A 23,964-nucleotide genomic window follows, 5' to 3' on the forward strand; every position below is an offset into this window, starting at 1 on the left:
TCTTGTAGGTATGAAATAAGTTTGTTTTTTTGTGTGCAACCTTATGTATATGATTATTTTCCCATTTTAACGCTTAAAAAGCAATGTGTGTTTTGTCTGTGCAAGCATATCTTTACACATTGTTTGTGAAGCGCTTCTGTGTCCTGGTTGATATTATCTACAGCAGTAGCTACAGCAACATCAGTTTTGTAGGACAGACACACACTAGCTTGTCACTTGTCTTAGTTCTGGTGTCCCTTGGGGGTGTTTTGGACCATATTGACGTTTATTTCAGGTGCTCATTCTGATCGTCTTTAACAGTGTCATATATAACTGAGTTACTCAACCATCTCACTCCTGTTTCAATTGCATTCTCTTGCAGATAAAGTTTCCTTTTGGTTAAATGCTGTGCGCTTTCTTTTTTAATACGGTCATCTTTGCTCTCTTGTATCATGCTGTATTTGTATACATTTCTGACAAAATGGAACTGTTTTCTATTCTCCTATATTTCTCCCTAATTATACTTGTACTAAACAAATTGGAAATGTACAAATAATGGATGGAAACTAGCTACATAAGCCCCCTGTGCTGAAAGATATTGTACTGTAAGGGTCTTTATTATTACATGGTAATTGGATTCTAACATTCAAAATGAATGTTAGACATTAAAAGGATGTTATTTAACACAGTGAATAATTACAATTTCCATTTCTTTCTGTATGGACATTTGAGAACAGACAGTATTACTCACACATTTCACTTTTTTCTACATTGCTCTGTGGGGATTGTTCCATGAAAACAAATGAATAGACAAGTGAGTGAAATATAAAACTACATGATAATGCTTAAAGCTTGTTCAACGAACATGGAAGTGAAAAGAAGACTATCCATTGCTTTTACTCAGCAAATATCAAGGCTTTAGATAGCGCTCTCCTTCAAAAGCTCTACTGTGCTCTAAAAATAACATCAGCCTTTGCAGTACTGATGTAAAATATATTTAATATGTCTTGTTCCTATTTGGTAAAACACAGAATATTTTTTCAGAAGTACCAATCATATTTAAATCAATTTAATCTTCCTCATATTTACCAGTATTCTTCCAAACTGGGACCTTGAAATACCCAAGATCTGAACTTCTTTATTTCTGCTTACGTTTGGAAGTGTGACAGACGTGGTCTCGACGTAGTGGGAATGTAGGAAAAGGGCAGGCAATAAGTAGAGCATGTTGGGTGTTGCCAAGAAGAAGGTGTTGACACATCAGACCTCCCCAGTAAGTCCATGCTTGTCACTCCTGCGCTGGGCTGAGCTTTTGCCCATCATGGAACTGCTGGTCACTATAGTTGGCCAAACTACACCTTTTCTGAGGTCCCTGCAACACTCTATGCAGCTACAGAGCTGTCACACAGCTTAATGGATATGATTTTCCAATGTACCTCAGTTCCACAAACTACTAAAACACAGTAACTAAAAATACTATCAGTATCAAGATGATACCAACCAGAAAATCCTCTAATATGGAAAAAGCTTGGGAAAAGCTTTCATGGTGAGGTTCCAAGGGAACAGCTTGCAAAGGGAAGATAATCAGTGGAATATATATGGAAAGAGTTATACAGTTGGGAAAGGAATGCTTGCATATTGCAGGCCTGGTGCAACCTTTCCATGCTTTCCTTCTCAAACTAAGTACATCTTTATAATTTTTTGGACATCCCCCAGAATGTTTATATTTTACTGAATATGTTGGATATAGTGTATGGTTACTTCCCTGAACTGTCCTAGAAGTCCTCAGCAATTCAAAACAGGATGCAAAGCAGGGATGAAAGGAAAGAATCACTAGCTGGAACTGAAATTACATAGGTGTCATAAAGATTATCTGTTGCATTTGATGAAAAGCAGGTATTGCAACTGACATCTGGAATCCTCTCTAGAAGTTCAGCTTAAGAGCTCTAGAATAAACTTGTTTTTGTCAAACTATTTATGGTAGGAACTATTTATTATTTTTCATCACAGCTAGGCTTAAACTCCACACTTCTTTATTTCTACCCAAACTCAACTGAACACTGCATGGTTTGTAGCAATGAAGCTATTCTAGATTTACCACATCCAAAAAAAAAAAAGAAGAAAAAAAGAATCTCAACCCCCCTGCAGTCTATCGCCCTGCAGATATAATGATTTCGGATGTTGCCTACAAAATAACAACCTCCAATAGAGCAGCTGAGTATTTGCAGCAAGTCTCTTCAGTTAAATGAATTTTTAGACTTTTTGTTTGTTTTCCTCGTCTCCTCCACTATGAGATGCATCTTTGGTTATGTGATGAATACATACAATACATTCAGCCTGAGATTTTGAGAGCTGAAGTTACATTTTCCCTTGCCACAGCATTCTGTTTTATGTAACAGAAGCTATGTAAAAGGCCACGATATCAAGCTGTCAAATCATACTTTGAGTGAAGGGAATACAATGATTTGACAAATAAATATCTTTATTGTTTCTTTTCTCTTGTTCTTTCTTTTCATCTTTTCACTTCAGATATTATCAGTTTTTGAAAATAACAAAAGCTTTACACCTTATAATCTTCAGATTGTACAAGGCCATACAGTCCATTGTGGAACCATATTAAATTTATTACAGCTTTAGAAGTGACTTTGAAAACCTAATTTGGTTACTTACTTCACTCACTGTATATACAAATATTCATAAAAACATAGCTTATCCAACCATGATTTTAAAAAATAATTTATAAATAAAAGTGCAGACACATTTTTAGTTGTATTCTAAATAAGTAAGCGAAAGCGGTGACTAAAATTTCTGGTAAATAAGGGCAAGAATTTAATTCAATATTGGTAAAAATTTAATCTAGGTCATGCTAAGTACAACATTTGAACTTCTTTGCTGTTGACTTTAAATAAGAAAACAAAACCCATTATAACACTTTTCAAATGCAAGCTTTCAGTCTAGGATCCAAAATATTTGTTTAACTACCTAATTATACACAAGCAGAAAGAATTGAGAAACGAAAAATGCAAGAAAAAAAATAATAAATCTTTGTGTTTCTTCTGTGAAGATGTTCCTCTGGCCTGCCTTTGCAGACATTTGAATGTTACCATTAATCTAATGAAACAGGTTATGTTTAAAACAGTCTCAGAAGAGTCTCAAGAGAAGAGACATATCTTTGACAGATGATGATTTTCCTCTTCAAAATATCAATTGATTGATGTCTCAATGTCCCACTATCTGTGGGAAGTTGTCATGAAATTCGGTTGAATTTTCTTTCAAAAAGTAGTTATGACTGTGTTGAAGTACCACAAAAGTTCTATCAGCGCTATTTTGTTTCAAAATTATTTTAGTACTATTTGAATAATTATATTTTAAGGTTACATAAAATAAAGAAACCAATAAATGAATAAACTTTTAACAGTAAACACAAATAAAAATAATCCTATTGCAATTCTCAAATGAAAAAAATTCATTTTATGCTAAGCAATATTTTTTCTTCAGATGGAGACTTGTTGATTCACAGTTTGAAAATTTTAACTTTTTCTGAGAAGAAATTTTCCACACAGCTCTCAATTTGTGCATGAACATAGACTTAAACTAGAATCTCCTCATATTTGGAATGCTGAAAAACATTCCTTGGTAATTACCTTGGACACTTAAAAATAAATCACTTGCCCCTTTCTTGTCTATTTGGCCACATTCATGACTTTTGTGTTTTATAAATATTAAGAAAACAAATAGCTTTAACCTCATTTTCCTTTGCTCAGTGCGTACTTGTTTTAGTGAAAAAATATTAGTGTTTTCTCATTTTATGGTAATTTTTAAAATCTTCTTCCTAATCCGTTTCTTCATTTTCACACTTAATTTGTCTCATCTTACTCATAGTCTGATTTAGGAGTACAATATTAACAGCATATACGTTCCTCAACATACAAAGACTATCATATATATTGATAAGGATTTGTTAGTTTTTGTTTATACAGGACACTAAGCAGATGCTCTTGACTGTGAAAAAATGCTACAGTGTTGAATTTTGAAGAAATTGGAAATTGCAATTTTCAGATGGCAAAAAAAAGAAGGTTGTTCATGTATGCCCTTGAGCTTCCCAGTAATGTTACTTTTAAGGTATTTCTAGACTTGAAAGAGAAATGTCACCTCCTTCTCAAAGCAACAACAGTTTACAGTACAGAATTTAGCTGCTTGTTTTGGAATATACAAGCATAAAGTCTCCCAACAGACAACATCCATGAATTTGTCCAGTGTCGCATGTATCTGCCAGAGCACGCTCTTCAGTGAAATCCTGTACATGTTACTGCCACACCAGGGAGGTTTGTAGTTTAAATCACAAACTTCAATACCTGCATACTGGAGGAACAACAGGATTTCTGGTTACAACACATAACCTGCTAGATTAAGGGCTGAAATCTGAGAGGCATATGCAGTTCATTATACACGGAACAGTTGAGAAATGATCACCATCAGTGAGTGCAAACACAATAGTGCCTTGAAGCTATGTTAGAAAGATAGCAGTGCTGTTAATAATTAATTCTCTCTGTTGTGTCTGGCATCCTGCCTATGATAGCAAAAAATCCAATAGGATATTGCTATATCCCCCAGCCTGTACAAATCCACCAGGGGTCCACTACGGCTGATATGTTGTTGCCCAACAGTACAAAATTAAATCAAGAAGTGCTGTCAGAAACACCCTTCCTCAACTCAGAGAAAGCAATCGAATGTGGGAGATGGGAGAGTGTTGAAAGCCCCGGACTAAAGTTGGAAAAATCTATCTATTGCAGCAAGCCTGCTAGTGGTTGTTAAATCATTCCAGATAGCAACATAGCTATGCCTTGCCCTTGAACTTTCATCCTTTTCTGTTTTGGTTTTGTTTGTTTGTTTTTAATTTAAATCAAATTTAGCCAATGCCCTTTTCAAATGGAGGGTCAGGCTATAAGACAGTCCTGCTAAACAATCACGTTTCCAAAAGCAGATCATTTTTATCTGTTTACATAGCTCGCATCCTTTGATCTATTTCTATAAAAGTTTTCATTAAGTGTCATTACAACAGAAACGCTGTATAACGTACATGACATGGCCCTACTGTCCTTAAAGTTCTTAATGATCTTTAACGCGTTTAGACCAACAATGTGTATTCTAGGTAAATGCTGTTATCTACATTTTCAGAAGCACATTAGAAAAGAAATCACAGAAATAATCAATGACAGAAAAGAATTTCATATAATCATAGAACCACAGAACAGTTGGGGTCAGAAAGGACCTTTAAAGATCACCTGCTCCAACCCCCCCTTCTTTTAATGTATACCCTTTTCAAGTTTATACTCATTTCACATGTCAGTTCAAATATTTAGTCTACTACTAGAGGCCCAAGTAGGTTACGTCTTTTAAGTTACTGCCTAAAATTTTGTCCCTGAACTGAAAAAATATCAGAAATAGCTGCTATCAGAAAAGTCAACTATTCTCCATGTGTGGTTTAATTTCAAATTGAGTATGAATCTCCTCATTCTAATACCTAATTGATCAAAGCTCAATTTTAAGGAATTAGTTCAGAGTTTCAATGTTACCTGAAAATAATTGTTCCCCCACATTGATTGTTCCAAACATTAGTGAATACTTTTTTAATTCTCTTTAAATCCTGCAAATATCCAGTTGTAGAATCCTTCTTTTTCTTTAAGTGCACTTCTATAAAACACAGATTATTAATTACTAGGTGCTAATCAACTTTCCTATGCATGTGATCAATAGCCAGTGACTTCTACTTTCCTCCTGGGAAACAAATTTCTGCTTTCCATTGCTTACACTCCATTGCTTTCACCAGTTTCCTGAAAAGTTTCTAGTCAATATTGCTTGTATATTTTAATATTAAGGCCTTGTACTGATAGAATAAGACCAATAAGACAAACTTTGAAAACAATCACTATATAAAACATAACACAAATAAGTGATGGACGACTCCATGAGAGGCTTTTGCCTTATGAAATCTCTTTTATCATAGTAGTTCCAAATTAAAAATTAAAAAGAATAATCCTGTACAGATCAATTCCAGGTCAGAGATTGTTCATATCTCTATCTTTGAACAAGCACTTTGTGTATTTTATTTAAACTAATAAAAATATCCTAGTACCTGTTGCTGTATGTTTGTTTTCCCTATAGTGCTTGGAAATACTTTAAAAGTGTGTGTAGTACAAAAATAGTTAAAAATAATTTAAGGAATAGTGCATACTTTACTGGTACTCTGTGTGAGTGACAGGTGCAATCAGTCCTATTCTATACAGTACTATTGCAGTACAAACACCTTATATATAAAAAGATGGAATTTTGCTATAACTATTATGAAACTCTCGGTTATTTAGGATGTTTTTCTTACTGTTTATGGCGAAGATATTTGCATCTGACTTCATGATCATTTTCCTAACACAACTTTTGTCTGAAGATATTTTTTCCTTGAAAAAAAAATTGCTCACTTGTCAGATTTAATCTCACAATTTTATTGTATTTCATGGACTGAAATGTACATCGGACACTCAAAAGGCTGCCAGATACAGCACAGAGAGTGAATGAAAATGCTGCACCTATTCAGGTGGGTGCAAGTTGATACCGTGGCATGCTATGCTCTAGTTGTCTTTAGTAGTTATTGTTAAATGAAAGAAATCAAGCCACTCAGTTGTGTCTTTCCTCTAAGTTGAGTGAGCACAAGCACAGTGTATAAACTGTGTATACCAACTCCTGACTGTGTGTACATAAATCTAAGCGTTTAACATACATACATTCTTAGTTTAGGAATAGATACTGAAAGTTGATGTTTTCCTTCAATGCCATTGAAAATTCAAGGTTCTTAGAAGCACTCAGTACTGTTCAGAATCTGGCAGGATTACCCTCTAATTTATAAGATGAAAGGCCCAATTAGCAACACTTTGTTGATACTCTTTAGTATCTCTTGACTCTCTTTAGAAAGTCATTTGAATATGGAGCTCAGGCGTGAGGTCAGTGGGGTTTTCTCTCTTGGAACTACAAGACACCTCCTTCTGTTTCTAGTGGCAATAAACTCAAATCTCATCAGTTATTTCTCTGTTATTTCTTCTCCAGAAGACTAAACAGATGGCTGTTTTCCAAAGTATCTGTGCTGCTTTATCTGGTTAACTTTTCAGGTTCAGCATTCTGTTTAATAAGTATAGTATCATGCGTGTACTTTAGCATTTAAAAGAATCAGTAAATTATTCAAAGTGGAACACTTTGGCATATAAAACTATTTAGTAGGGTGTTTTTGTAGTAAAGATTATTTAATTGTCTTTGATGAATTTGCCCTAGTTTTGGCTTATCAAGCCTTTTAATCCCTGCTAAATAAACTATTTCTATTTTGAAATAATTTTATTGGACTGATATACTTAAAAACAATCTAGGATGTCTGCAATGATAGGCTTAGTTGACATTAGCTTTCAGATATGTGTTCTCCAAATATTTTTTTTTTTAAAACACAACTTTTTCTTCGTTAATAACGTCTTGTGTTTGACTATTTTTGAAAATGTCTTTACCAAACATTTTCTTAGCAATATTAAATCCATAAACTCCTCTGAAATGCTGACATCTACCTTTTATTTGAAAAGTACATTATATTATTATCTCAAAGGAGATTTTATATCATTGTTCTTTAACAGACATTTTTTAAAAAAATAAGAACATGATAATTATATATGATGTCATTACAAGTTGATTGTTTTCTTGAAATTCAGCCTTAGTAAAAACATTTGAGATTTTAAGACAGAATATCTGCAGTAATTTAAATTGGTCAGTATTTTGCAACCTGCATTGTGTTGTCACATATGCAAGAAACTACCCTGAAAAAATATTGCTAAATTCTGCAATGCACTGTTATTTTTTTTTTTTACTAGTATCTAGCTTTGGAAAGTTTCTCCTTCTGAAACAATTTTGCATATAGTACCAAATTAGGAAATTAAGTACTTTCTGTCAGAGCCATGTCTAGTCCATTACTAAGCAGAGGTCTTTATTTTTATTTTTTTTTTAGTTTTTCAATTTCCTCTTTCCTTAACTGTGTGTATTATATTTTTGTTTGTTTAATTCATTTTACTGTTGTTTTTTGCTGTCATCCTACATCATATTCGCAGTTATTTTGGTAAGATCAACACTACTCATTTACGACTACCAGTGTCGGAGAAATCTTACTCTTATATGAGTGTTAGAGACTCTGCTATGTCTCTAATCCTCTTCCGTTTTTAGAAAGAAGAGCTCATCTAGGCTAATCATTAGACTGAAAATTACCTCTGGCATCTAGTTCTGTGGCAGAAAGTTACAGAACCTTAAGCTTCTCTCTCTGTATGCTTTCTGTATGCTCATTTTATGTCGAATTGTCAGTCATATCAGAACTTATCAACAAGAGCCTAATGGGTTTTCAGAGCAGGAAGCTCTCCATCCAGCTCTTCCATCCACTGTTTTCCCACAGGACTCAATACCTGGACATGCTAGCTTGAACATTGGTCTTTGTCAAGCCAGAGGTCTAGAAACCTTGACACAGTAATTCAGCTTAGCAAGTTCTTCATGACTGCTGCTGTTGTGAAAAGTGTCACTTGCCTTTTCCAGACATCCCTTTAATGACCTCCACAACACAGTGGTGTTGCAGGGGTCTGGTGTGTGAAGCCCTTGAGGAGATGGAACAACTTTGACAGTGTTACTATTCTTGGTCTACACAGGCTCTGTTGTTGATGTTGTATTATGATAAGAACAAAATATATTTTTACCTTCTCAGATTCACAATCTTTATGTTTCTCTTTGTCATTCCCCAATGTGATCTATTAACCCAACAAATGACAGGCGTCAAGACCTTAAGCTAAGCTAGAGCCTACAGTAAAGTTTAGGGATTCAAGCAGTCACAGTATCTCGAAGAACTGATTCTCTAGAACTCCTCAGATATCTTTAGGCTGTCCTTGTGTACAATGACAAAAAAATTGTAAGACTCTACTAACTTTATTTTCAGTGGACAGTGAGATAGCGGTCAGGTTCTTTCAAGCCTTTCCCCAGATCCTAATGGCAGCACCCCTGAATTGAATGCAACCTTTTCCTCTTAAAACCTTGTAAAATAAAAGACCACATGGCTACGCAGTTTCTGAACCGAGGTTGTTTGCATCCAAAGAGAATGCAAGTCGGGAAACCCCAAAACAGTTACTACCTGCCTGAGGAAACATATCAATTAGCATATTTACACAAGTTCAGGTATAGGCAGTGAAGTCCAGTCTCAGTTTTGGGCGTACAGGTGCTCAGACATTTAGGAAGGTGACAACACAAAGGAGATGGCCAAACTTCAGACTTGTAACCTGAAGTCCCCAACATTAATTCCGTTCCTAGGAAACCTGTCTCTGCTTCCCTCAATAATTTCATGAAGGATTCATTTACCTAATGTCCAAGACTTTGTTGCCATAGCCAGTGTACAAAACATGGACTTCCTTTGTCTTTTGTGGATTTCATTTGCAGGCACAAGTTCAGGTTTCTAGTTTCTGGAATCCTCAGGAAACCTGCTGCATACAAGGTTGTCTTCTCTATAATGTAATATTGGCAACTAATAGCTATGGCCAATATACTTTTTGTCTGGTGGTGATCTATTTATCTCCCATTTGAGTTGTTGTTGCTGTTGTTAAGTGACAATCTAATTACTGACAGGTGAACAAGTTTGACAGTCTCTTCTAAAAAACTGAGAGTGAATTGACAGGGTAGGCAGGAAGAAGCTAAAAATGATCTAAACTAGGAATAATACAGACAGCAAGCTAGAAGTGTATTTTGAAGAGGCCCTTGAACAGAACTCATAGAGCCAGCAACTTGCCCAGGTGATGATACCTAAATTTTATCTAACGTTTTGGCCATGTATGGAGCAATCCTCCACAGAGCTCCCTCTCTAATCAAGGAAGTAGCTTGCAGAGGGGGTGTTTCGAGACCTGCAGAGGAAAAGGCAGTGCAATCTACAGGAGTTTTGTCATCAGTTAGCTCTTTGAGTGTGCCCATGATATATAGAGAACTTTTTAAAAAGTGAGTTAGAACCTTTCCTGTCTTTGTAACACCCCAAGTATTTGCATATATTCAAACTTCTATAAAAACACTGGACAAACTATTTACTTCTAGTTAATCAGGTAGAATTTGCACAGTCTCAAGAACTAAATACCAGTGCTCTCATTTACTTTCAGAAGAAAAAAAGACAAGGAAAAAGAACCTAACAAAAAGAACATTGTATCACAGTCTTAGCAAAGGCTGAAATAAGAGAGAAAATATCTACTGCTTGATGCAGATCTTGTGTCTTACATATTTAGGTAAGGACCATTTTGATTGCTATGGAATGTCTGTCTTGTTTAACTCACTGTGCCATTTTTTACTTGTACTGCAGCACACTTACTTTGGTCCTCGCATATATTTTCTTATTACAGTACTTCCTACTCTGGCTGTAAGCCATAATGGAATTTTTGCTGTGGTCTGACATGAAAATCCAAAGGCATCAAAAGACTGTAAAGGACATGACCAAGAAAATGATCAGTCCCTCAGTGTACAGAGTACGTGAGTGGTAACACAAGCAAAAGTTGCCTTCTGTTTGCTGTCAGAATGCACTTTTGTCACTTTCTTGCAGGAAGCCACTTTATTGCATCTATTAAGAAACATTGCGTGAGATCCTGAAGTTGTAAAGAAGATGAAATGAGAGGGTACTGCGCAAGCCAGATGTACTTGTAGAGACATTCCAAGTCCTAAATATCAATCTTCTGAATTGCGAAGGCCATTTATATGTGTATATGGTTCAAAGAAGAGACATTGGCAACACAAAAATACTGGTAATTCAGCAGTATGCACCCTGCTCATGTGAGGCAATGAAATAATTTTATGCTCTTACTTTTACTTCACATACTAAAATTCTCATCAAGGTCTAGACAAACATTTTTTGGCAGCCTACTTCTGATTCAGGGACAATCACAGATAGAGTGCACTCTCTGACAGTGCAGCTCCAAGGATTGGGAAGAACATTTGATGTTGTGATCAACACATATCCCTCCAAATATATCACCATCATTTGGCTTCTGTTTCCACTGAATTGGAAAGGTTTGCAGTGCTTGGAATGGAAATAATTTTAGAGGTTTGCTGGGTTTGATTCCAGGTAATAGCATTAAATGCTTTTTATCCAGGGGTTTTCCTTGGTTCTTGATCTACAACATATAGGAAAGAAAAATAGCATAGCCTTCTTATATGTTTCCTCCTTCAAAAGCAATTGCAAAGTGTCTTGAATACAGTATTGCTTTGCTTAAAAGATTGTCCATAAGTATTTTACAACAAAAGTGCCGCTATTGTTCTGATCCCTGAGTTGTGTGTTGTACCTATGCAGTTTACTTTCCCAACAGATAATATTTGGATATTTGGTCTTTTCAAACAACAGCTTATCACTATCCTGTGAGAGAGGGTCTGGCACTGTATGGGGTGAAATTCTGTTTCCATGGAGTTAGCAGCAGCTTTTATCACTCCTTAAAGTCAATCATAACTTCACCTATATGTCTTGCGCCTTGGTTAGATAAATTCTGCATTTTGGTTGAAGAAATTAACATACACAAACATATATGTGTTTCATTCATCCCTGAATCTCCAGATTAAGACCACAAATTCTGCTTGGTTGTGTTTTACATAGTTTAAATGAGAAAGTACTCAAGGAAGGGATCGCTTATACGTCACATTGAGAAGGTCTGTGCTAAATTTTGCAGTTTCCAAAATCTCTTGATTTTCTAGGACATTGTAGAACTAAGTATAAACTGCCCCGAAATAACTATGTGAGGATGAGAATAATACATTGTGCATAGCAGTAGTCTTGCCATGATGAATTTTGAAAAGCAGTGCAGGGTAGAAGTCTGGTCCTGCATAGATTCAAGACACATTCTGATGTTTCTCTATATTTCCACTTTCCATAAATCTTTTTCGATAACTTTTCTGTGATCAAACAGCTGCAAATTACCTTAATCTATACAGTCCTTTAAGTCATCTAGGTCTTACATTTCTTGTGCATTTTCCATTACCAGAATCAATGCTTTCCTTTCGGTATTTTTGATTTCATGAATGAGTAGAAAATTATTCTTTTTCTGACATGTCCAAGTTACTGCATTATTTATGGCAGTTTTTCTCTCCCATTGCTTTTCTTAAGTCTTAGTTCCCTTCAGAGCCTATTTCATATCCTTTTTGGCAATGTACATGAGATGCTTTCTGTATACTACAACTTTATTTTTATTTCAAATAAAAATAGCTGTTTGCTTTTTTTAGTACATTTTGTCATACAATATTATGGCGAAAAATGAACTTAGATGACTGGAAATCCCCCAATGCAGTATCAGAACTAAGCAATAATTTCTGGTTTGCAGCGACACAGTTTTCTAATTTGAATTCTTTGGTTTCTATATGTACACATCGATACTTTATTTTATTCAGCTAAATTTTTGGTATGCAATTTAAGGCTGTATGAATATCTTTGGAGCACATTTTTGCTGTCTGACTGACTGAATGCCTTTCCTATTTTAAGGTCAAACTTAAACACTTATTAAATTTTAAATTTTCTCTTCTTATTTTGCAGTGCATACTTACAGTGCCTACACTTTCTATGATTCCTGAATCTTTCAAATTTAGATGAGGAATTTATCTTGTTTCTTCATAACCCCTTGCGAATGCTATGTTCCACCAAAATTCTCATACCCTCCTCATTGTAAATATAGCCTTAATTCTAGTGCTGCTTGAAAACAAAACAAATAGGATTTTTTTATTTTTGTCTTACACACATATGAAAAATTCCCCTGCAGCTTCTGTGAGAATATAGCTTCCGTTGGGCAATTGTGTGTATGTGCCACTACACAGATGATACAAATGTATTGGACATCTGTTTCATGAACAACGTCTCGTGCTTGAGAGAATGCAATATTATGGACATATTCCTTCAAATAGCTTCAAAGTGAAAATAAAATTCAGCAAGGAATGAAGACTGTCTTTAGTTCCTTAATCTTCTGCCTCTATGCCCTTGTGGATTAATCTTGAGCTGTGAGCTTGGATAAATATGTCTGGCAAGAAAATGCTTTCACTCACTCTTTCTTGCTTTCTTTTCTTCCTCTTTTTTTTTTTAAAAAAAAAACCAACTTTTAGCTCTTCAGACTCTACAGCCTAGAGTGCACAGCCTAGAGTGCACATAATTATTTTCAATGAAGAACTCTCCAGTGAGATCTTCAAGCTCCATATGCAATTAGATTTGCTGGTGGTTCTGTCAGTCATGCATTGGCACTGTATACCTATTTTTAATGTGCTCATAGTATGCCAGTCTGATCTGCAAATTTCATTCAAAGGCAAGTTTCATTTAACAAGTTTACAGGGAAGTGGGGGAGTTGTTTCGGTTGTTTTAGGGATCAGGGTTCTGTCTTGACAAACAGGGAATTCCATTTACTCTTCCTTCACTTTGTTTTTATCTAAGCTGATTGCTTGACTGTAATAAGTACTCTAAACTCTAAAGTGGATACTTTGTGGTGCATATTGCATCATGACTATTTTCAAAAATCATTTTCCACGCATGCATGGTCACTTAGAAGGAAGTGATGTAAACGTACCGAAATCAGGAGAAACACTCCTGTTGTTCACCCCACTCTCCCTGAGAGAAGCCTCCTTTGTCATAGCATCCACCAGCTAAACGTAGAATACGTGAGGATTCTTGGTAATGCCTACAGCTGGACAGAAAATTAAACAGTAGTTAAAATTGATTAATCATTATGTTTGCTTTCTCTGGGTATGCAAGACACAGGCATCTTCATTCATCTTCAAGGAAAGCAGTACTTACATACGAAGGTAGATCATAAAGAATACATTCAAAGTTAAATACATGTTTTCAGTCCTGCTATGGAAATTTCCTATGAAATGAAACATTGTTCTGTGTAGTTTAACTTATCATGTTCAAATATGAAAGCAATACTGATGATTGCAAAGAAGACAGAATTTGGTGTGGCTTAACAAAGGAAAGCAATGTAAAAAAATTTTGAAAATTATGTATCTCTTCCTACCTTTTCTGAATGAATTAGAGCTCTTTGACTGTGTCAAGACTCCTGATTAATGAACCAGTTATTCCATTAAGAAGGAAATCATAACCACTTTTAAGGAAGTTGGGGAATATTTATAAACAAATAAGTCGGATTTTTTTGGACCCAGTGGGCTTTACTTCTTTTATACTTTTCGGTTTTGTCCAGAAGATCTCTACATGTAATATTCAGGTATCTTTCTTCAGTCTCACAATGCAGCTCTTACATTCAACAAATTTATTCCAGTTTGTGTCAGATGAATCTTTGTTCCTGCATTGTAACACTTCTTGAATTAAATGATAAAAATTTATGGCAATTAGGTGAAAAATCATAATTGTCAAACACACATTTAATATCCAAATTCAGTTACTGAACAATTGCAGCATAATACTCACAAACCTTCAGAGTTTAAAACAGAAATCTTCTTTTCATTCTACAGTGAAATGTTTTTATCTATTTGTGGACATTCCACAGAGAGGAAAATGAGGTTGAATTCATGGAATAAGTTATTCACTGCTAATTATACACTGCTCTAGCATCAATGGAAAAATCAACCACAAATGTACTGCAATAGCTTAGCAACGTGAATGGGAAGTGTAGCTGTTCCCTGATGCACATGAATACAAGACGCTAAATTGTATGAAAATGGCCCCAGGATATTGTTTCAGATTCTGTATTGGTTTCTGTATGAGTAACGCTGCTGCAGTGAAAAGTAAAAGAAAACAAACAACTCAGAATTTTTCTACTGGTAGAAAATATATCAGGTACAAGCCAATATTCTCATGGATCAGGAGTTCAGGTTAAATTATAAACATTCACTTGGCCAGTTGCTTTCTTTTTTAGGCTATTATCCTGGGTATTTGTTTGCTTGGCCACAAAAAAAAAAAAAAAAAAAAGGTTTATTCTTCACATCTCACTTCTCTTTTTGCTTTGATCCTTCAAGTGGACCTAATCCTGTGTTTGTAATATCCTAATCCCCTGCTATGGAAATTAATGTGGTGTCACACATATTCAGTATTATGTAGTTCCAGTGCCAGAAGGGACAGTGAGCCTTGAAAAGAGCAAGATATTCTAAAAAAAAATAATACCCAAGCAGACGAATAAGCAATCTTTTCAATAAATATGTAACGTGTCCAAAACTGCATAATGTTACTGAAAGCATAATTTGCTCCACTGTGTTTGAAAGGTTCCACTTCTTTTTCCTTTCTTGGGCTAATCAGGAAGGCATATATTTTGATTTCAGATATGAGGGCAGTAAAAACACATTGTCTTCTCTGAAAAACTATCAAGGGATGTATTTTTTTCCTAAAATAGTCACATGAATCTTTGGAAGAAGGTTTTTGGAAACAAATCCTTCTAACGTTTCCAACAGTTCCTTCCACTGGGAAAACACACAAGAGAAGGAGAAAGCGAAGGAAATGCCTCATCTTTTGGGAGGATGGGGTGAAGTTCTCAGGCAAACCCCACAGTCTATTCATGATTTCCATAGCTTGTGCAAACGTGAAGTGGAAGCCAGCTCTATCTTGTTAAAGGTCTATTGGACTCTTTGATGGCTAATGGGCTCCAGGTCACCGATGTATCGCTGGAGGCCTACTGAGCTAGGTTTTCTGAGACTGCTGGTAGTCCCAGTATCCCTCTGGAAAAGGAATGTCCGTTGCACATGTTTGCACCTAGATGTTCAATACATCCTCATAAAACCCCCTAATTTTCCTCTGTGCTTTTCTTTTCCTTGTGAATAAAATATTCTCGTTTCCACTCACCCCTATCTTAAATGCTGCTACCAAGGGAACACACACACACAAAAAAAAACCCAAAAACCCACCAAACGAAACAACCTTTTAATGTGCATTTCATTTGAGAAAAAAAAGTGTTCATAATTGTTCTGCTGATACTGTAAATCTGCAGGCAGACTGAAAATAACTTTAAGATTCATTTTACTAGGGATGCTGAGGGGATCTGAACTGTAAAATCATTGTCTGTAAGTCCATTTAAGAACTTGTCCCTTCATTCCACATCTCTCTTTCCCAAAAGCACTTAGAAATGCGTTTTTAATTATCTTGAACATCTGATTAATTTCTACATTGCGAACTACAGTCCTGGTGGGAAGATACCTGTCAAGGCATAGCAAGAATAAAATACATCTCTTCTGAGAAGCGTGGAATATGGTTAGTCCAGTTTTCAACTCTTGTATTGCCATTCTTAGGCTTATTTTTTTAAAAGCATTAATCTCAAAATATTGCTGGCAAGTAGTTTGTTTGGTAGTTCATTATAATGCCCAGCAGGCAGGGAAATCAGCAAGAGCATGGGCTTGTTGGGCTGCTCCATATGTTTATTTGCTAGCATGTACAGAAAACAGCCTCACACAAAGCTCCTGAAAATGCTGAATCGAGCAAATATAAACAGAGAAGCTGAAAGAGAGGGAGTGGAGGATGGGGAGAGAGGACTGAAATGTGGATGGGAAATTTCTCTCCTGACAGAGGAGAAAGGCGTCAGGGCCCTGAGTGCACTCATAGGCGTTACTGGAGCACCCTCACCTGCCCCCCCAGGTACCCTCTCCCTGTGGCACGGGGATGCCCCTCAAGCCCTGGCTGGAACCTGGACCCCAGTCTGTCCCACAGCTCCAGGCTGACCTCCAAACCCTGCAGATACCTGAGGTGGCAGGATGCAGAGGCACCTCAACCCTGCAGCGTTCTCTACACCCCAGCACCCAGAGCAGCCCCTGCTCTCCCCTTCCCAAACCACTCAATGGCATCAGGTGAAGGTGCAGGATTTTTTGGATGACAAGATGACTAGTGTTCTTCATATGGCTCCTCATTCCCTTTCTGTTCCATTTCAGTTGTCAGTTTTATCAGTAAAAGAGATTTAAAAAAATGGTTGGTGACAAGAGCATCACCAAAGTGGAGGAGGCATACGGGAAGGTTTGTAATCCTGTGTATATTGTGACTATTTTGGTTTTATTTCATTTGTGGAGGGCAGCTCCAGAAGGTTCCGTTTGTGAAATCAGGAACTTAATGCTTGATGTTGTACAAACACAGAGAGAGCAGATGAGCTAAAGAGTTTTTAGTCTCAGAATCCACCTTAAAGTCTCAAGGCAGCTCTTCTGCCAGACAAGGTAATCAATTAGAGTATGTTTTAGCCCCACCAGGTAGTCCAGGATGACACTGCTTTTCTTTTTTTCCTTACTGAGCATCTCAGACCATTGCCAAAGTACATCGAGCAACATGACGGACCTGTGTAGCTTTAGTTGTTCTCCCTAGCTCTTTCAAATAAAGAAAACCTTGTTCAGTGAAACGTGTTGTTGTGATAGGGCCTTTCAATATGTGTGTTAGAGAAGAAACCAGGTATCCCTTGTGCTTAGAAAGGATTGGTGGAGTCTACCAGTGGATCCGTGATCGTCCGAAGTTCCTGTGCGGTTTCATTACTGATCTTGGACTGATCCCAGAAAATTTTTGTCTCCTAAATATATGGTCTTTCTATGCAAGTGGCAAATAAGGAAAAAGGAAGAAAACAGATTTTTAGAGACCTACAAAAAAACTATGGAAAAATATCTGCCTAAAGTACCAGTCCCCAGAAAAACACAACATTAACAAACACAAAAAATCTAAAGAAACATTTAGCTAATAATAGAAACACCGGGATTATCTCTCCTCTGAATTTATCCCTCAAAATCCTCCAATGAGGAGGAAATATTTATAAGAAAATGTGAGCTGAAAAGTTTCCCTTACTAAAGAACATAACTTAGATAGTTACTACTATATACTTAGTGATTTCTAGTGCTTTGGTACACTAGTGGTATAGTTCCACAGTATTTTCGTAACTGACAATCCTTCTGTAAAGTGGAGTTCATTGCCCGTGATATCCTACCCTAATGGTTCTGGTTATTGTTAAAGTAAAAAGTACCAGTCTATAGAGAAATTCAGGAATCTCAAAAAATGTAAGACACTAGCAAATAGTGAAGGCAACTTGCAACACCTTGATATTGTAAAGCTTTTAAGCTAGCATAGTTCTTTTTGGCATAACTCAAGGAATGCTTTGGTGTAACAGATCCACAAAGACATACATTAGTCATGCTTGTGGTAAGTTTTATTTTCCCTGAAGTCTTTAAAGAAAATCTTTAATAATTTCCATGACACTTTCTCAGTATCAAATGTAGGTCTTGAAATGTTCTCTTAATCTGTAAGAGATATTATAGTCAATTATACTATTTTATTCCTTAGGTAATTCCATTGACTTCAGATGATTTTTAAAGTAGAGTAATACTCAGGTTAAAAATGAGAAGTCGATTCCATCCCCCCATCTGGTAGCTCCCAGCCCAGCCTTCGATTATGCCACAAAATAAAATAAGCCCTATTATCTAAATTCCTCAATAAAACTCTTTAAAGTGGCTTGATTTGTGAATCAGCTACTACCAATAAGATCCAAATGACAGAACACTGAAAATAAATCCTAAAATTTTGGACAACTCCCCATTCATCCAGATTGCAAAGGAGGAGAGGTTCATTTTTATTCAAGGCAGGACAAATGAAATAAAATACGTTATTTCTCCAAATAATTTGAGTAAAATAAGTAATTCAACGTTGCTAGATTATTGCATAATGGTTTCTATGAAACTATTGGCAAGAAGAGACTTCCATGAATTCAGTTTTGGCACTTAGCTTAATTCATGGAGGTCGGGAAGACAGGTCTATCTGCTTGGCTAGTACATCATTCTTGCACAGTGCAGAAGAGTCAGAAGAAATGTGTGCTGAGCACAAAGGTCTAATACTACTACATTCTTTCAAACACAGTCCAGTGTCAGTTTGACTATTTGAATGTGCCTCTGTGTGTAATTGTTCTAACTCTATATGAAAGTATGTAAGACTAAATCAGACTAGGAGAAACAGCCTGTAACCTTCATGCTACCGTACACTGTTGGTTTGCCCACCCAACTGAGAATGCAATAAAGGTTTCTATCAAATTTGCTGTAAACCAAAAAGCATAAGGTTTATACCCACAATTTACTTTCCAGCCAAGTTGTAGTAGAAGATAATTCCTTGGAAAGCAATGCCATTACATGTCAGCTCTAGCCTGTCTCAGCATGGGATTCAGAATATCTTCTAATAATGGTACAGCGTACTACAGCATAATATTAAAATTATGCATTACAGTCCCTAATTTCTCCATTCCAAGATAAGAAAAAGCAACACTGATACAAGGTGCTGCTTTAGCAATGTACCAATCTCAGCAGCAGGAAAGATGCTCAGAGGAGACAGTAGTTTTCAACTTCATAAGCAGTGTTAAAAAATTAAGCTGAATTCTTCAAAGTTGTTAAAGAGATTAAGTTGTTTCAGTCAGTCGGAATGCCCTAAGTAGTTTGTATTTAGATTCATAGCTACAGTGTTAGTGGCCAGATAGAAAAAATTTTATGCCTTTTTTCCAGATAGTTATTTGTTTCAGTTGTGCAATTGGTGATTATTAGTCAATCAGAATGCAACTAACCCCATAGATAGAATACAGACAGAGATATCAAAATAACATAGACTTCCGAGACTTTTTTTGAATGTTTGACTCTGTTTACTTCTAACTTTCTACTTTATTTCTAAGTGAAATACAACTATGACATGGGCCAGGGAAAATTTTTCTCTTTTGTAACATTTTAAGTTAATAATGCATAAAAATGTCACCAATAAAACAGAGTGTTTTATTCACCTTCAATAATCTTAGGCTAATAAAAGATATTGTCCCACATTGTTAAAGAAATTTTGCCTGCTTTAACATGGACATTGAATTTAAGAGCCTTAAAAGAGCCTGTTTGAAAGGGCAGACAATTACGGTTTCTGAGAATTGGTCCTCTTCTGCATGCCCTAGATTTACTAGTCATATTAAAAAAATCTTGACCCTGGGTCGCTAAATGTTTTCAGAATGAGCATTGCTGATTCCGTTGTCTATATTTATTAATCCTAGCTATGATTATTAGCCCTGTAAAAGGTAAGCATTTTCAGATTATGATTTTAATAGCCCTGTAAAAGGTAAGCATTTTCAGATTATGATTTTAATAATAGTAATTCGGGGTGAGGCTTTAGCTAAACTGTCCAGCTGAAATCAAGGTTATGATTCTTTCATAGCTGAGGTTAATACTGTACATACCAGTTATGCCCCTTGCTGAAGGACTGTTTCAGTAATTCAGTGGAGTGAAATGACCTCAGTCTCTGGAAATGAAGATCCTCTAAAGGTTCTGGCAAGAAATTATATAAAGCAGTACTCAGAAGTCAGTGCCACAGAATGGGATAATGCTATCTTCAGTCTTATTTAATTTGGGGATATAAAGATTCCACCCTTCCTAAAAATTCAGATTAAAGGGAGAAAGTGATTCTGTAATTTACACCTCTGACATTAAGCTGAAAAGCAGCACTGCAGACACCTGCTTCAGAATTGTCATTGTTTCCATGGTGCCACTTTCCATCACCTATTTTTAATAGTTTACACAACAAGATCAAGGGTGTCCCAGCTGTTACTGCCACTGTTGCTAAGCAACCTTTAAATCAGAGTTGAAGAAGACAAAGAATCATGCTTGAAAAATTTCTCAAGTGTCTGCTTTCCCCCTTCTTCTTCTGTCTACACTATTTTTCAGATGCCATGTTTTCTGTTCCTTTTTTTGCCCCTTTCAAATTCTCTGTGAATCAACTATAGTCTCCAAAAAGAATAAGCCACTTTCTAGCTACAACAGCCACTGCTTTATACCAAAGAGGAAGCTGTGGCATTAAATAAAGGGTTTAAAACATTTACCTTTTTTTTTTTTTTTCAATTAAATCCAAATATTTTTAGAGCTCTGTAACCCGCTGTTGTTGTTGTGTAACATCTGTGCATGACTGCATCATGGATTGACACACTGATCAATGGAGAGAGATTCAGAGCTTGCAGGGAATTTCAATGTCCTCCTGTGCCTTCTGGAATCTTAATGCTGTCACCTGCAAAAGGCTCAGAGGTTGAAAACAGATAGCAAGAAGAAGAAAGAGGTAACACTGGTGAATCTGGAGAAGTTTGGGGCTGGATCTCTGTTCTAGAATGTCAATATTTTTCAAACTTTGTTGCTCAACTGTTAGTACTCCTCCCCCTGCACTACTAATTGTATGACAAACAGTAGTATGTCTTTTTAGTTAGATACATTAGCTGTGCTTATGTTGGAAATAAAGCAGTGCTGTGGAATGTAAGGATCAAGGAAAATGTTAAAGTTAAGAGATGCTGCATTTTATTTTAAATCTTGCTTGGCTCAATAACCTTCCTTGTATTTAACCCATTTAAACTTTTATATTTCCAGGTGACTTTTTTCCTGTTGCCTCTTAGATCCTACCTGTTCTGCTCTTTGTTTCAATTCTAAAGGTTTCATTCTGCTTCATACCTACTTGAACCCTTTCCCTTCTTTGCACCTCTCACTGGAAGCCATCAGGACTGCGTTCCTTCTTTCTTACCCTCTTCTGTTGCGTATTTATTCTACATGATATTATTTTTTTAAATTGCAAAACACTGTCTTAATAAATTCTCTTTCAAATTCTGCAGATCAGAACACTTTCTGCTGCCTCTCATCAGCTGTTCACACTCCCAAAGCCACTGTTGTTCCAGCAAATAATGCCCTCTCTGGGTTTTTAACCTTCATTCTAGTCTATAGTTTGCCAATCAGGTAAACAATTTACTCATATCATACCAAGCATTTCAAATAGCTATTTTTACTCATTTAAAAAAAAATAAATTCTGCACAGTTTTCAGCTTGAAAAGAATTTCCATGCAAATTCAATGTCTATAAAAAGTTGTTGGTGATAGAGACAGAACTGTGGGCAACTCCACCACCTTCCCTGCCACACAGCTGCCTCATTAACTGTCCTCAACTTGAGAAACTGCCTAGAAGGTATAATAGCTTGTTCTCTGTGTCCCTTCAGCCCTTGGCCTTACTGTTTGACCCCTTTATAGAGACTTCTCAGCAAGAGTGCCAGTAGTGATGGCACTTCTTTATTTATTTATTTGTTTGTTTGCTTACTTATTGTCAGGAAACATTTATCCCCTGGGAACAGGACTGAGATCACCAGATTCGTTTAAGGGAGGTTACTGAACTGCTGGATGATGCAACCTTTGGTCTATGTCTGCCCAGTCTGACTATGAGGCTGCTACAGGGAAATAAATTACTCAGTCTGTGAAACCATTTGACCCTTATTTTCATTTCATCTGTGTTGATGTAAACTAGAAGAAACCTCATCACAATTACAGAATGACCAGTGATGTAAAACTGCTGCAAGTTGGAGAGCCAACATTTAGAGCTTTTATCTAAAAAGTAACTCCACTGCCAGTGTTTAATGTGCTCTCTAAAGTCGGTCCCACTATTTCGAGTAAATGAATAGATTGTGCCTCAGATTTATTTCATTGATTTCTATGCATCCTGCCAAGGAAAGATAGTCTCTTAAAACTCTGAGGTAGGAACTTACGTATGGCAATATATCTGTCCTGAGTAATACTCTGAAAATATTTATGGTTTTGTCTGGATTCTAAGCATTTCTCTAGATTTTGCTACCTCAAAATTCTAAAGGAATATACTGTTTAAATGAATGCCATTACAATAATATTTCCTATATGAAGCCCAAAGCCATGAATAAGAAATTTTCTGTCAGACTAGTTTGGAAGCTGTGAAAACATTTTGCTTTTTTCCCGAATAAATATGGCAGTTGCAACTCCTTACTATTAATCTACAAGGTGATTTTATCTTTTTCAGAATGTCTGTATTTAGCAGAATCTTGTCTACAGCCATTAAATGAACAAGTTAATTTAAGAACAATGACACAAAATAGGTCCCGTTCTGGGGCCCTGGCATCTGACTTCAGGGCTGAAGGCAGAACCACAGCCCTCGGTCTGTACAGCAGCCCTAATGACTTAGGACGAGAGTTAAAAATGTGATTAAGACACGGTTGCTGCATGAGCCTGTGCCTCGGCTTACCCTCCAGAGGCGAGTGCAGTTTTACAGCATACAGCTGGGTGATAATGCCGAAAGCCAGTGCTCCGGCGCCGGCAGCTGCTACCCCTGCCAGAGCAGGAAGCCTTTGCGACTGTGGCACAGCGCAGTGGGCACGGTATCGCTCCTGGACCGCTCCCAAAAGCTGTTAACATGGTGTCTCAATAGTCGGCTGCACGGAAGTAGCTCCTCAGGGTTCAAATTATTGATCAGGTCCTCGTTGGGCTAAGCACTGTACAAACAGCCAACAGAAGCAGGGTCGGGTTTTGCCCTGAAGAGCTGTGTGGGCTTCTGTAATGCTCACTCACAGCAGCATTTCTCTCTCTGAGTGACTGTTCCCTCAAACCAACAAGGGGTCACGGGCAATATTGCTGCAAATACGGGTGTTTTGCTTTCCCACCTCAAACTCCATGTAAATTAGGATCCAAATCATGTAACAAGAGATTAAATTTACAGTACAGCGTAAGATAGACAAATGAAACAAGGGTGATTTAATCGAACACCACACCATTTTACATGCTCAAAACAGTTCAGCACAGCTATCACTCCTGGCATTTCAATTTCTGTCACTGTGTAAGATTAAATCAATATTAACAGCACTGGTATAATACAAATAATAATAATAACTTAAAACTCTTATTTTCTTGCCAGAATTCAAACTCGTTGTAATTTGATCTCATTATTTGAATTGCAGAGGTTCCTCCTTCAATCTGTTACTCACACTACGTGACGGACACAATTCTTTTCACCTCCTACCCTTTTCACAGTAATGTCAACAAAAAGAAAATGAGCGTATTAGAATACAGGTGTATCTCAAAGGCACTTCGAAGATCAAGACAAAGAATCTGAAGACTTTAGTCCTCTGATGGGTCAAATACTTATTAATATTAATCAGTGAGCAATTTCGTTGATGGGATTCAACTTTTTTCATTT

This window comes from Charadrius vociferus, unplaced genomic scaffold, assembly GCF_000708025.1.
Source record: "Charadrius vociferus isolate BGI_N301 unplaced genomic scaffold, ASM70802v2 scaffold13, whole genome shotgun sequence".
In the NCBI taxonomy this organism is placed as follows: Eukaryota; Metazoa; Chordata; class Aves; order Charadriiformes; family Charadriidae; genus Charadrius; species Charadrius vociferus.